Source organism: Candoia aspera, chromosome 7, assembly GCF_035149785.1.
Source record: "Candoia aspera isolate rCanAsp1 chromosome 7, rCanAsp1.hap2, whole genome shotgun sequence".
Classification (NCBI taxonomy): Eukaryota; Metazoa; Chordata; class Lepidosauria; order Squamata; family Boidae; genus Candoia; species Candoia aspera.
The window spans coordinates 81,509,581-81,523,058 of NC_086159.1; the positions used below are offsets into that span (position 1 = coordinate 81,509,581).

Below are 13,478 nucleotides of genomic sequence, written 5' to 3' on the forward strand. Positions count from 1 at the left end.
GATCCAAAGCTGCGTTTAGATTCTTGGCTCCCAGTGGGATCTCTCCTCAGTTCATTTACCTTCAATTTATAAGGTTGTGGGTCTGGATCCCACAACACTCCTGGCACAGAGGAAGCTAATTCTTGGAAACAAGATGCTGGGCTAGCAGGACTGTTGTGCTGATCAAGCAGGGCTGCAGTTTGGTTCTTTAGGATGAAGCAGACTTTTTGTCATCCTAGTAAGGACTTGAATCAGAGAAAAGACTGTGCCTGACAAGGTTGAAGGAAGGAGAAGAAGAAGGGGGAGGCAACAGATACAGTGGATGAACAGGATCAAGAAGATTGTGTGAATGTCCACAGAGGAGTTGCAGATTGTCACCAGGGGCAGTCAAGATACTGTCCCAAGAGGTGAAGCCTCAAGACTCAGGATTCTGCTGAAGGCCAAGGAGAGGTGAAACCACCAGCCCATCTGAGACGGATCCCTGCTGAAGTGACAGTAGGTTTAGAATCAGGGAGGCAATGCCAACTCTTCCTGGAAAGGTGAAACAGACAGAAGGATTATCGCTATGCTGGGAGTTTTCTCTTCGTCAAGCAGATGGAGAGGTCTGGAAGAACTTGTTTCACTGTGACGATCTTTGGGTTTCATAACAGAATGTCTCCGAACCCTAAGATTTCTCTGCCTTGGGCTCTTACACCCCCTCCCACCCAGACTCCCAACTTCTAAAGCACATCCAGTTCTCACCTTGCTGCATAATTTCAGTGATTAGCAAAGAATAAATGCTATGACTCCTTCATGCAAGCAGATCAAATGCCAAAGCATCCCAGCTCGGTACACAACATAACTGCACTGCCTTTCTTAGTGAGGAGCATAATGCAAACGTGGTATTTGCTGATTAACTCTCCTAATGAGAAATGCCAACGGAGAACACTTCAAGATGGCTCATGCACAAAACCACGATGGAATGCAGTGATTCAGGCAAGGCATGGCCTTGAAAATGCTGCTGGGGGTAAGGCAGCTTTCAATTAGAACAGAACTCGCTGCGTACAGCAAGTATCTGAAGCATGTCCAGGATCCTCAGAACACCAGCAATGGGCTTCAGGTACAGATCCTTCCACCCACTCTCCATGGAACGATCAGGTGCCTACTCTTGGACAACGTCCCTGGTTCAGATCATGGTCTCCAGGCACAAATCGAGAGCTGCGTTTGACTTTTAATGTTCCTAGTGTTCCAGGAACAGGGACAGCACTGCCTGGAGGGAGGTCTTAGCTGATCTCCAAAAATTAAGCAAGGTCAGATATGTCTGGAGTTTGCACGGGAGGCCACCAGGAAGAATCAGGACTATAGTCTGACCGAGAAGTCACAGCTCAGAGAAAGCTTGTGGCAAACCACTTCCATACCGTTGCCAAGAAAGCTACATGGGCATCTCCCCGAAATTACCAGGACCGGAGATGGACTCCAGGAAGGATTTACTCCCTGCTCCAGTCTAAGTGGCATTAAGTCACCAGTCACTTACTCAACTCGAAGGTTTCCTAACCCTTTAATTCCTTTAAAACAGAGGAAGAATTACTACTTGTGGTTGGAGAGGAGGAGGTAAGTGTCCCGCCCTTAACATAAAACAGTAGTTCAGATATACTCTGTGCCAGACGGGCTACAGTTAAATGTTGTCCAGGTAGCCTTGTCTTAGAATAGAGAACAACTGGATCATATCCAGAGAAACCCTGGGAAGTCTTCAAGGGCCTCCCTATGTCAGATGCACTGCAGAGTTCAATCTGACAAGTGATAGTAGCATGAATAATGATCACCAAGGCCTCCTACACCAGGTCAGACCACGACTGGTATGCTAGCTGAAGCTAGAAAGAGTCTCCCTTGCAGACGCCACCACCAATTCATCTGTAACAGATGGGAGGTAGCTCATCCCTTGCGTAGAACATGTGAAAGGTAAAGAGCAGACGGAAGGTTCCTGCACCAAGAACTTCCAGTTCAAGCCTCTCCAGGTCTGTGTATGCATGTCTCCCATTACCCACTTTGTGCTCCCAACAGGGAATGTTGGCTTACATGTCGTTACCCACAACTAGCCATTGAAAAGGCCAAGATCTGTCTGCCCAAAACGGGCAATTTTTCTGCAGGAAATACTCAGTACTCCTGTAGGTAGGGGGAAGAATATTTCATTGGCCAATGACCTAATAAAATAATTATATATCAAGAGAAAAGTTTTTAAAAAAAGTATGTGTGTAGAGATGTATTGTCTTTAAATTTAAAGTTGAGGAGGAAGAGGAGGAGGAGGAGGAGATTATAATAACAGCATAAAGTGGTCACGTTCCTCAGAGTGACCATCCTAAATGTGAAATTTATCAAGTCAGAACAGTCTGGTAATAACCGGCTATCCTTGTGTAGGAAGGGATGATAGCTTCATAATACGGGGACTACATTCTTTACATGCAGAAGATCTTGGGTTCTACCTTGAGCACATTTGATTATCAGGATCTCAGGATCTCAGGTTGGGATATTGGAGAAGGTTACCACCCACAGCTTCAAAGGTTGCTGGAGTGGAATTCTGTCTCAGTGACCATAGAACTTGAGCAGTGGCTGACATACGGTCTGTCTGGTGGTCACTGAGCCAGAATATTGATGCATCCTTTCAGCAGATGCATGGAATGGATTTTTTAGGGATTAGTGGGAGATGGCTTCTCTTCTCTGTCTATTTGCCTATCAGAAAGCTTCAATCACTGTTGGCAAGGAATGCGTACCAAGCATAGACTGAAGGAAGTTAGCCATGCACAGATCCCATTAACAGAACACTCAAATCCCTTGACACAGCTTTAAAAACCTCTTCTACAATGGCTGATTAAAATAACAACAACACTGTATAATGGAATCTTTGTGCAAAAGAGCTGCCACGTATTTTGTAGCAATACTTTGACGCACCTGAAACACAATCTCACTACTGGATGGTTTATTTAATTAAGAATTCTTAAGTAAATGTTTCTGAGCAGCTATACATTACTGAGAGTTGGCAGAAATATCTTTGGCTCCTGATTTCATCTGCATGTGTGTTGATGTTCTCAATGTTGTCCCCCACTTTTTCACACAATCATTGATAGCTGAAGTAATGATGAAAAGGAAATCAGAGAATGTGCTGGGTGGGGTGGTTCCAGTGAGGGGCATGTGTGGGGATGTAAATAAAGTCAAGATGGCAGGTGTGACCATGGGATTGAAGCCCTGCTCCGTTTTTTACATGTGTCCTGGCTTCCATCATGGCTGTCACCTTGACATTTTTTAACCCCCTCCCTTGGGGACACCCCTGGCTCCAGTTTTGGCCCTGACTCTGCACTCAGCATCCAAGCTCATGTGGTGTCCGAACTGGAAAGATGCCCCCTAATCAAAGAAGGATGCAGGACAGACCTCGGAAACCTGGGGGTTGGATCAGAAAGACCAACATGCAGAATGAGCTGTGGGTCTCGAGAAATACTCCAAACGACAACAACAACAACAACAACAACAAAAAGGGGGTTGGGATATGCCAGAGACAGAAGACGCAAAAAAAGCTATAGGTCTGGGTGATGATGAGGGCAGAATTCCCTAACTGGTACTTTACATCTGTCTTCTCTCTGAATAGAAAAAAAGCTGTAGTTGGTCATTGTAGTAGAAGGCATTTAGGACTGACAAGGAGAAGATAAGAAATAACACAGCTAACCTACGTGAATTCAAAACTCCAGATGCGTCACAGCCTAGGTGCTTAAGGAATTAGGGGAGGTAATGACAGAATTAATCTTTGGGGACCCCTAGAGAATCAGCAAAGTCCCAGAAGAATGAAGAAGAACAATTGTTGACCTGTTTTCAGAAAAGAGAAGCAGGAAAATTGCAGCATAATGTGGCTGATACAAATTGCATAATTGCATCACTTGCATGACGTCCTGATGGCTTCTACCAGATGCCTCAGCTTGGGGACTCCGTTTCCTCAGGGGGACACAAGACAAGAAGGACTTGGTCAGGTAACCAAGCAGTTGAACATGCAGCATTTTGTCTGTCAAAAATCAACCATTTGAATGGCATTTTTTATTTGCATTCTTTATTTAACTGACATTTACAACTGCCCCAGTCTTCCTGCAAAGAATACCATCTAGAAACTAGCAAACTAATGCAATTCTTTGTGGTTCTCTGCAGCCACAGACCAAGTTAGGGGCTTAGCTACTGGTAGTGTTCTCACTTGTCATGTGGACAATATAAGTCACGCCTTGAAAAATCCAGAAAATGAGGATGAATTGAAATGCAGATGCAATAGCTAACTTTTGCCATTATGAAAAACAAATGACTCTTACTATAATACAACTAAGCAGTGATTATGACTGAGGACAGGTTTGGGCTTTCTAAATTTTTCACAGGTGGCAATCTAGCATCAAATGAAGAATCTCTGTGTCTACGCATTTGAGAACTTTATGACTTGGATGCACATCCTTCAGGCCAGAGTCCACTTAGTGGTCCTCACCATAAAATATGGCCTTCAGAGCTGGACAACCCTACCCAATTTTTTTTCCACTAAACTGATCTCCAACCTAAAAGGTGGTTTTCCATTACAGACACTGTGCACCAATTCAGCACATGTCCCAACTTTACAACAGTATGGCACAATTTGCTATTTTCACTGAAACTAAAGGCAGAACAGGACTCTTTCAACAATGCAAAGCTAGGTGGTGGGATTTGCTCAGGGGTATCTCTAAGAGGAACAGAATCTGCAATGTGCCATGCTCACCATCTTGCAGATTTTGACACCCATCCCTGTGAATGCTCCTGGGTTCACTGCCAGTGGTTTTGGTTGTGGCAGCCAGCTGGAATGGTTCCAAAGTAGACTGGATGGTTCCATGAAGCACCAGACCCTCAGTTATGAGAAGTAGTGAAGGTTGCTTACAACTCCTGAGTCAAAGGCAGAAAGCTTTACAACTGGTCACAGTTGAAGGGGCTCCTGCCCTCCAGCCCAGGCTTTTGAGTGTCCCAAATGCATCCAGTCATCATCACTGATGAATCATTATTTATTTCTCTCATTGCTAAGATGAAACGGTTAAGGCCACTGTAGTTAAATATGTTGTCTTCTCATATATCTTTAGTGAAACAGCTAAGGCCAAAGTGAATAAACTTTAGGGAATAGTCAGTGTAAAATGGAGAAAACTCTAAATGCCTCCAGTCAAGTCATCTGAGGTCTTCATTAAGTGTAATCATGTGAATGACATGCAAATTAAAATAAGGGCCAAAACTGTCCAGTAAACTCTCTTTGCACACATTAACTCAAACTCCCCCAAGGGAGAGTCCACAGGCACTTGCAGGAGTCTTTCAAGAGAAGGGGGCCACATTTTGATATAGGATGAGATTTCAATGTCTGTCATTGTAGGGAGAGCCACAATACACTTAGTGTTTCTGTGTCATGCTCCATGACAAAAAGACAGCCTTAGTGGTCTCAAGGATGCATTAAGAAATCCTTCTGCAACACCATCTGTTTCTTAAATTTGTTGGCTTCCCACATTTTTCCAGACAATGATCCCACATGCAGAAGAGGAAGATGGAAAACCAAATCAGTCCATTGGTTCATCTCACCCAACCTTTCCAGATAAGCTGGAACATGTAGCTGACTTTAGCCAATCAGAAGTTAAACAGGGTCAGTCATGTTTAGTGCTGGAATGGGTGACAACCAAAACATTTCAGAGATGTAGGCTAAACTGGGGAGTAACCCCAAAAAGAGAGACAGCCTTTGAAGAAGTCAATGCCAAAATGCTTCTGTACTGTTGCCAAGAAAGCTACATGAATGTGTAGGCTTGGGAATGCACTTTTTCAATACTGGTGCCTACCATACCGAGCAGCATCTCTCAAGAACTTAGATTAGCTGCCTCTCTTTAGCCTTTCAGATGTTTGCTAAAGTGGAGCATTTTTGGAAGAACTTTGTGCATAGTAAAGATGATGCTGCCTTGATTTCAGTGCTCCATATTATGAGGGGTTCAGACTTCAGGTTGCCCCATTATATTGCCATCCCTGTGGATGTTTGTATGTGTATCAGGATGTTTTAACATGTATTTGGCAGCATTTGCTGGGATCTGACAGCCGGACTTGCAGGTTATGATCGGGAGAGGTGTCCACAGAGTGGGAGAGGGCATCAATTGAATCAATAAACAAACAAATAATTAAATCGTTTGCCACTGCCTTCTAGCGGAATGTTTTTTCAGTTTCCCAGTCTAGTCTGCAGCCCTGCAAAAGCACTGAAAAGTAGGAACTAGATAATTGCAGAGCAAGATTATTCGGCCAGTCCTGACAAAAAACAGTATTTTGATGGGCACTAAAGGTGGGGGGAGCGCAAAGATCTCAGAGGGGGAGTAATAATATGCACTGAGTGGGACAAAATCACCTAAGTAGGGCCGGGATTTTGGCGAGGAGAGAGTGTCCCCATCTTGGGGAGATGTTTTCTTTTTGTTTTTGCTTTTAAAACTGTGTTATGTCTTTTTAAGGGTATGCAGTAGGTTTAACTGCTGATTTTGGGCAATTTTATGACTGAAATTTGGTGGTGGGATTGGAGATGTTGGGGGAGACATAGAAAAGAGAGGTTTTGGAGCATCAGAACCATTAATCATATTTGCAAAAACAGCGTAAAAGGTTGAAAAGAACACTTCTGGAAGAAGACACGTGCATTTGTTGCGTTTGGTCCAGGCTTAGAACTGGGCTCCTACTTTAGAAGTTAACTGGGGGACCTACCTCCATTCAGCTGTTGGGTATTCCCTTGTCTGCTGGCCTACCCCATCTCAGCATCCACAAACTTCTAGGCAATATTTTTGAGGAAATAGAAAGAATTGCCTCCCGCCATCAACCAGTCGCACATCTTGGGTCAACAGGCAATCTATGCTTTTAAAAGTTGCACTTCAATGTGTGAGAGATGAAACAGTGCCTTCCTTAAAGTGGTGCTTGCTCTATTCAGTTTTTTATAAATGTGCTGTAAATAATAATAATAATAATAATTTTAAAAATTGCTGTCTGTTTAAGTGAAGACCGATTTCCATTGAACAATGTCACTGATCAATGTATTAAATTTTAAAACTGCTTAAATTTAAAATAAATGGGCATTGAGCAAAAGGGGACCTAAACATCCATTATCAAAAAGCTTGGCAGATTAAACCATGTGAAGGTGGAAAGGAGACACTGAGACAGGAAAGAGGATGTCACTGTCAGTAAAATTAGTTTTCATAGAACCCAGCACATTTTGGAAGCATATTCCTTTCTCAAGAGTTCTCTAAAAGCAGAAGGAAGGCCAAAGAAGGTCTCTATGATTCTGCAAAAGCTTACAATGCACACATTATTTATACAAATCGACAATTCTCTTTAGACATTCCCTAACTAATTCAGTGGATGAAAGCATGGCCATTCCATAACAAATAATCAGAATGGCCGTGCTTTTTCCAAGCTTCTCCTGTGAACTTGTGCCATGCAATGGAAAGTCAAGTTCCTTCCCCAAAATCCTCTGCAGGGTAGGGTCAAAAACGTTGAGATGGCAGCCACAACAGTGTGATCAAACCTCCTCCCGGTTTTTATGGTGCACCGTGGCCTTCTGGATCATGTGCTGGGAGATGCAGACCCAGGCTTTCACAGGCAATGCCCACCTATATCATGCAACTGGCTCGAAACGAGGCAAATTGGTTGGAATCATTATTTTCCTGTGTGGCTGTCACCCACCGCTACATTCCAGAGATTCCAAATCTAATTTAAGCAACAATCCAGTGGCTAGATTTGGAGAAAACTGATCACAAGCTGTCCCTGCTTCTGTCAATGTGTACCCTAGGTTTTGGTTCTAGGCCTGAATGACCTGAGGATGCTCCAGAAAACTGCACTTATTGCATTTCCTGAGATAATCTCATTCAACAAAGCTCATCTGCAACCTCAACGTTGGTGAAATTGTCAAGAGGAGACCCCACCATCTTTCACGCTGTTTTGTCTGAAGACGAAAGGCCTACCCACAGGAGTCAAAGTGCCCTGCTTGGTGCCAGAAAGTGTCCTGTTGGGGAAGACAGGCATGGACTGTTGTCCCGACGTGCACCCAACAGCAACCCACCAGTTCCAGACTGACTTTGTAGTTTGTTTCTGAATGCATTCACCCACAAACATCTTCAGAAGTCAACATTACATGTTACCCATTACAGAATGCTGTGCATAACTTTGAAGGAGCGTGGTCTGGGAAGCAATTTTAGAGTCAGGAATATACAATTTGACACAACAGAATGGAGCTGTGGTGTGTAGGGAATCTACTGCCTCAGACAAAGCAGTAACACTCTTCTTAGGAGCAAACTTTGGAGAGAAAGGGTGGAAAAAATATCGTTTCTGATGCAAGCTTTGTATTTCTTCTCCTGAAAAACTAGCCCTTATGGAGCTTACCTCATCTGTGAAATTTATTCCACCGTTTCTATGAGCATTCCCCTAAGAAGGGGGAATTTCCAGCATCAGGGCAGTCTACAGTATATTGAATGCAGAAAGTGTTTGGACATTCAGGACAGGATATAAAGCAACCTCCATAAAAACATATTGTCCCCCTTTTCGGGGTAGATGGGCCGTAACAGAAATGTGAAAAAATACATAAATAAATAAAGATTGGCTTTGTAATGCTTAGACTGAATTAAATTTCCCATCTTCAGAGAAGTGCTTTGTAATCTTATCTTGCCGGGCTGATTCTCTTCTACAATGCCTCTTTCTTTAGAGTTTTTTTCCCCCCTGCCACCATACTGACTCCAGACTGGTGGTGGGAGCAAGGGGGTCCTCATGGGGGTCAAAAAAGTCAATATGGTGGCTGCAACTGTGCAATGGTGATGCAGGTAGAAAGAGGAAGGGCTTTGATGGCACGGTTGCAACCACCATCTCGATGCCCCTGTTTGGGAGAGATTCAGTGCAAGCGATAGAAGGGTGAGGCCTCACTCTTCCCTTTTCACCAATTCTCCCCAGAAAATCTATCCTCTGCCTTACTGTAAAGCAGTGAACATGAGGATGCTAAAATACTACGCATCTCCCGGGCCAGAGACGTAGCTAGACTCCCCTCTCTGAGGTGGGAGAGGGCACTGTTTTCTCCTTCCAACATCACCACCAGCCTCAGCAGCTAGTTCTTCTGGGAACGGTGGAACTCCGCTATTGCAAGCACACTGAAGGAGGTATGGCAGGCGGTCGATGGGGACAAGACATCCACAGGTAGGAATTTGGAGGGTCCAGACCAATTATGTGCTCTGTCCAAGAGGAAAAATAAAGGAAACTTAGGAGCATAACCACACTCGTTCTTCACTTTCAGCTGCTCCAGTGGAGCGCTTGACTGCCAGTGTCTGAGCAGCTTCTGATTCTCAGAGCTCAGAAGCCCCTGTCTATTCTTCTCGAAGCAGCAGCAAGCCCTTGCTTTGGATGTCTCCCCACCTGCAGAGCTGTCAGGGACCCATCTTTGGCCAGGAAGTCCTTCCCTTCCCTGCTGCAGAACTATGGAGAGAACAGACGAGAGAGGGTGCCCTCCCAGCCACAAATCTTGCTCCCCGCAGCCGGTTAACGCAGCTCGTCATCCTGCTCCAGGAAAAGAAATGCAAGCGAGAAAATTGTGGCTGACAAGAACAGAATCCTTGGCCTGAGCCTCTGCCCCACCCGAGCTTGGCAGAGATCTCGAGCTGCCTGAACAGCTGCCAGCCCCTGAGGCTTCCACCTGCTTATGGTACATGTTAGGACATCCCAGGATCATCACATTAAGCACAACCATCTCCTGCAAGGGCCATTCCTTTCCCTAATGCGCCCAGGAGGAGTCTCGCGGTAAGCAGGCGGCCTCTTCCTGAAAGCAATCCTATTTCCACTGGATTACCATAAAAACCAGCGTTTTGGGGAAGAATGCACGGCCATCACCTCTTTCCACATGGGGAAAGAAAGCAGCTGGAGGCAGAAGGGTGCTTTTGGGGAGGGGGGCTTCTCAAAATGCAAGAAAAGCAAGGAATTCATCTCCCTTGGCTTGAGCTTGATGCTTGCAGACTTCGTTGATCCTGCCATATAGTTCTCTTGGCAACAACAGGCAAGTGGCGTGATGAAGCCATTTGCTGGATCTTTCTTAACTTCTCCAAGCAGCCGGGGCCCAGGATTTCCTGAAGCCTCCCCTCCAAGTGCCAACCAGGTCCGACCCTGCTTGGCTTTCTGAGGGCAACCAGCATTGGCTAGGGGCCGCCGTAGGGTTGTCCCAGACAGTGTATCACGTGACCTGTCTGGTTTGTGCACCGCCATCAAGGTGTCGCAACAGTCATGCTCCAAGCAGAAGGAACTGTTTTTCCTCTCACGTTCTCCTTTTATGCAGGGTCTTTTACAGGGTGGGGCGGGGAACAGCAACCGTGTGTGCAGAAGAGGAATTCTAATGCGGGCTGAGCATAATGATCAGACTTGTGTAGTAACTGTCTGGGATGTTCACGGGCACCGCACCCACCGCTGCGCACCAGAAATCCTGCCACGGGGCTGTTTATTACACGATAAAAGAGGTCATGGCAGACGTTCCCATTTGGCCTTGGCGCTTGCCGCTCTTTCAATAGACTTCAGCTTGTCATTCAGGTATTTATTTTTATTCATTTAACCTGCATGCTGTTGAAACATCTCACATTCTTGGCGGCTTGCAACAAACAGGTGTCTGCGCGGGGAGGGGGTCAAAAAAGTCAGGATGAAGCCTGGCCCATTTTTACATGCCACGTAGGCGTGCCACGCATAAAAAAGGGGGCAGGACTTTAATCATGTAAACATGGGTACCATCTTCCCTTTCTTGAGGCCATGGAAGCCCCTGCATAAAATCACACAATACAAAAAATTAAAACATTTGTGGTAAGTATCATTCAAAATGGAGCAATCGTCCGAAATAATACAAAAAGAATAATGCAGAAGATGACAAAAGAAGATTTGCAGACGATCCCGTTCCACTGGCATCCACAGCTGACTGAAAATGATTACACTGGATGGTGACATCATTGTGCAAATCCCACCATTATATACTTGCGTCCTGACATGTAACACAAGTATGTAAATCACAGGGTTTATCTCATGGCGTCATAGCACATGCTTCATAGCATGGCTCCCTACAACTACAGGTAATCCTCGCTTAATGACCATTCATCTAGCGACAGTTCAGACTTATAATGGTGTTAAAACCTGACTTGCGACCTGTCCTCACACTTACGACTGTCACCACAGTCACAAGATTGCCATTTTCAACCTTCCCAGCTGGCTTCTGGCAGGCAAGCAAAATCAAGGGGGAACCACATGATTCACTCAACAACCATAGGATTCACTTAACGTCAACATGATTCGCATAATGACCACTGCAAAAATGGTCATAAAATCAGATTTGCTTAATGACAGCATCACTTGGTGACCAAAATTCCAGTCCCAATTGTGGTCATCAAGTAAGGACTACCTGTACCTACATGAGGATCAGAAGCATCCAGAGGAGCCAGTGCTTTCATCCAAATAAGGAAATCAGCATCATGCTGGAGGAATACAAGTTCAGCCCCTTTGCACAAATGTAGAGCTGATCTTGAGGGTAGGGTCGGAATGAGTGAGCTTTTGAAGTGGGGACTTGTAGAAAAGATTCCACAGTCCTGTGAAAGAGGGAAGCATGAGAAAGAAACTCAAAACAACCCCACCTTGATTTTGTTTAGTATAAGATGGGACAAAGAAACAGCGACAGGCTTTAAGTTTCTGTTATTCTACCCTGTAATTATAAAGAGCATTCCTGGCACCCTGGCCATGTCAGTTTCCTAACCTGGACTACCTCACAGGGCTAAGAATGTGATCTCAAAATGTGCGTCCCACAAGGGCAGAGCTTGCCTTGCAACGGCACAAGGCTGCTGCTGTCGCTCGCTCCAGGATTTTAGAGCCTTGTTAAAGTATAGGTGGGTCAGCCGTGCCATTTGTCGTGTTGGAGATGGCTTATCTCAAATGTAAAAACAGATGCTTGGCCAAGAAATAAGTCTGCCAACATTCGAAGAGTGGACTGCCAAGCCTTGCACACCTATAGCAAGGTTTTTGAAGACCAGCAACGGCGGTAGAGTGGGCTCTTTAAGTCAGAAATGCCCATGGATGAGTACAGGGAAGCCAGCTTTTACTGAGTTAGGTCAACAATCCACTTCTGTGTCCTCTTCTACCCTTCAGTGGGTGCCAAACGTGTGGGCAGGTGGGTTGCTAGCGTGTGGATCTCCAGATGCTGAAGGTTAAACTTTCCATGCATTCGATAGGATTCTACCCAGTGATGCATAATTCACTTCATTTCTGATTTAGGGACTTGGTTAGTCAGGACTTTTCCACCCTGCCATCATTTCCATTTTCCTATTCCTCGAAAGGAGTTTGAAGCCAATCTAAAACTATCTTCATTGCTGTTGACTTCAGTACTGGAAAAACAAATTGTTCCTCACCTCAGCTCTTGCAAGAGAGCCAGTCTGGTGTAATGGTTAAAGGCACCAGGCTAGAAGCCAGGAGACCCTAAGTTCTAGTCCTGCCTTGGGCACAAAGCCAGTCCCTCTCTTTCAGCTGCAAGAAGAAGGCAAGGGCAAACTTCCAGAAATCTGGCCAAGGAAAAACTGCAGGGACTAGACTGACTCGAAGGTACACACACGAGAGACACACACAAATCCATGCAAAGGAAACTGAAACCAAATATTTGCTTCATTCCCCTGCCCCCCACAACCCCCATCCCTGTTTAGTTGCACCGGGGGGAAAAAGTCTCATTGACAGCTTTCTCCTTCAAACACCAGCAGTGAAGCTGGGGGGAGGGGCAGGGGGCGTAAGAAAGGGTTCCTGCAAATGGGGTGCTCAGCCATCCTAAGTTTCAGCTGGGACACCCCAGCTTTGCTCCAGCAGTAACAAACCACAGCAGAGCCAGAGAACAGCCCCTGACAGTTTTCAGACCACCAACGCCTTGCGATCCCACAAATCCAGAGCCAGCTTGAAGCTCTCTGGCGGAAGGACCCCCAACCTGAACCCAACTCTGGGCAGTCCCAGATAGCTCAGATGATCCCTACTTCCATAGTAAGTAAAGGTAAAGGTTTCCCTTGACATTAAGTCCAGTCGTGTCCGACTCTAGGGGGCGGTGCTCATCTCCGTTTCAAAGCCGAAGAGCCGGCGTTTGTCCGTAGACACTTCCGTGGTCATGTGGCCAGCATGACTACACGGAATGCCGTTACCTGCCCGCCGAAGCAGTACCTATTAATCTACTCACATTTGCATGTTTTCGAACTGCTAGGTTGGCAGGAGCTGGGACTAGCAACGGGAGCTCACTCCGCCGCACGGATTCAAACCGCCGACCTTCCGATCGGCAAGCTCAGCAGCTCAGCGGTTTAACCCGCAGCGCCACCACGTCCCTTCTATAGTACTTCCATAGTACTTGAACATAAACCTGCCAAAGAGCAAAGTAGGCTGTAAAAGACAGACAAGGCAGTCCAAGCTATGATATGGTAAAAAGAAACTGAGGAATTAAAAGTCAGGGGTAG

General features: G+C 45.5%; 1 protein-coding gene across 1 annotated transcript in view; it reads right to left on the minus strand.

Moving 5' to 3' along the window:
- The window catches only part of WNT7B (Wnt family member 7B), a 126,410-nt gene that overhangs the window by 49,213 nt on the left and 63,719 nt on the right, over positions 1 to 13,478 (minus strand). The window lies entirely within an intron of this gene.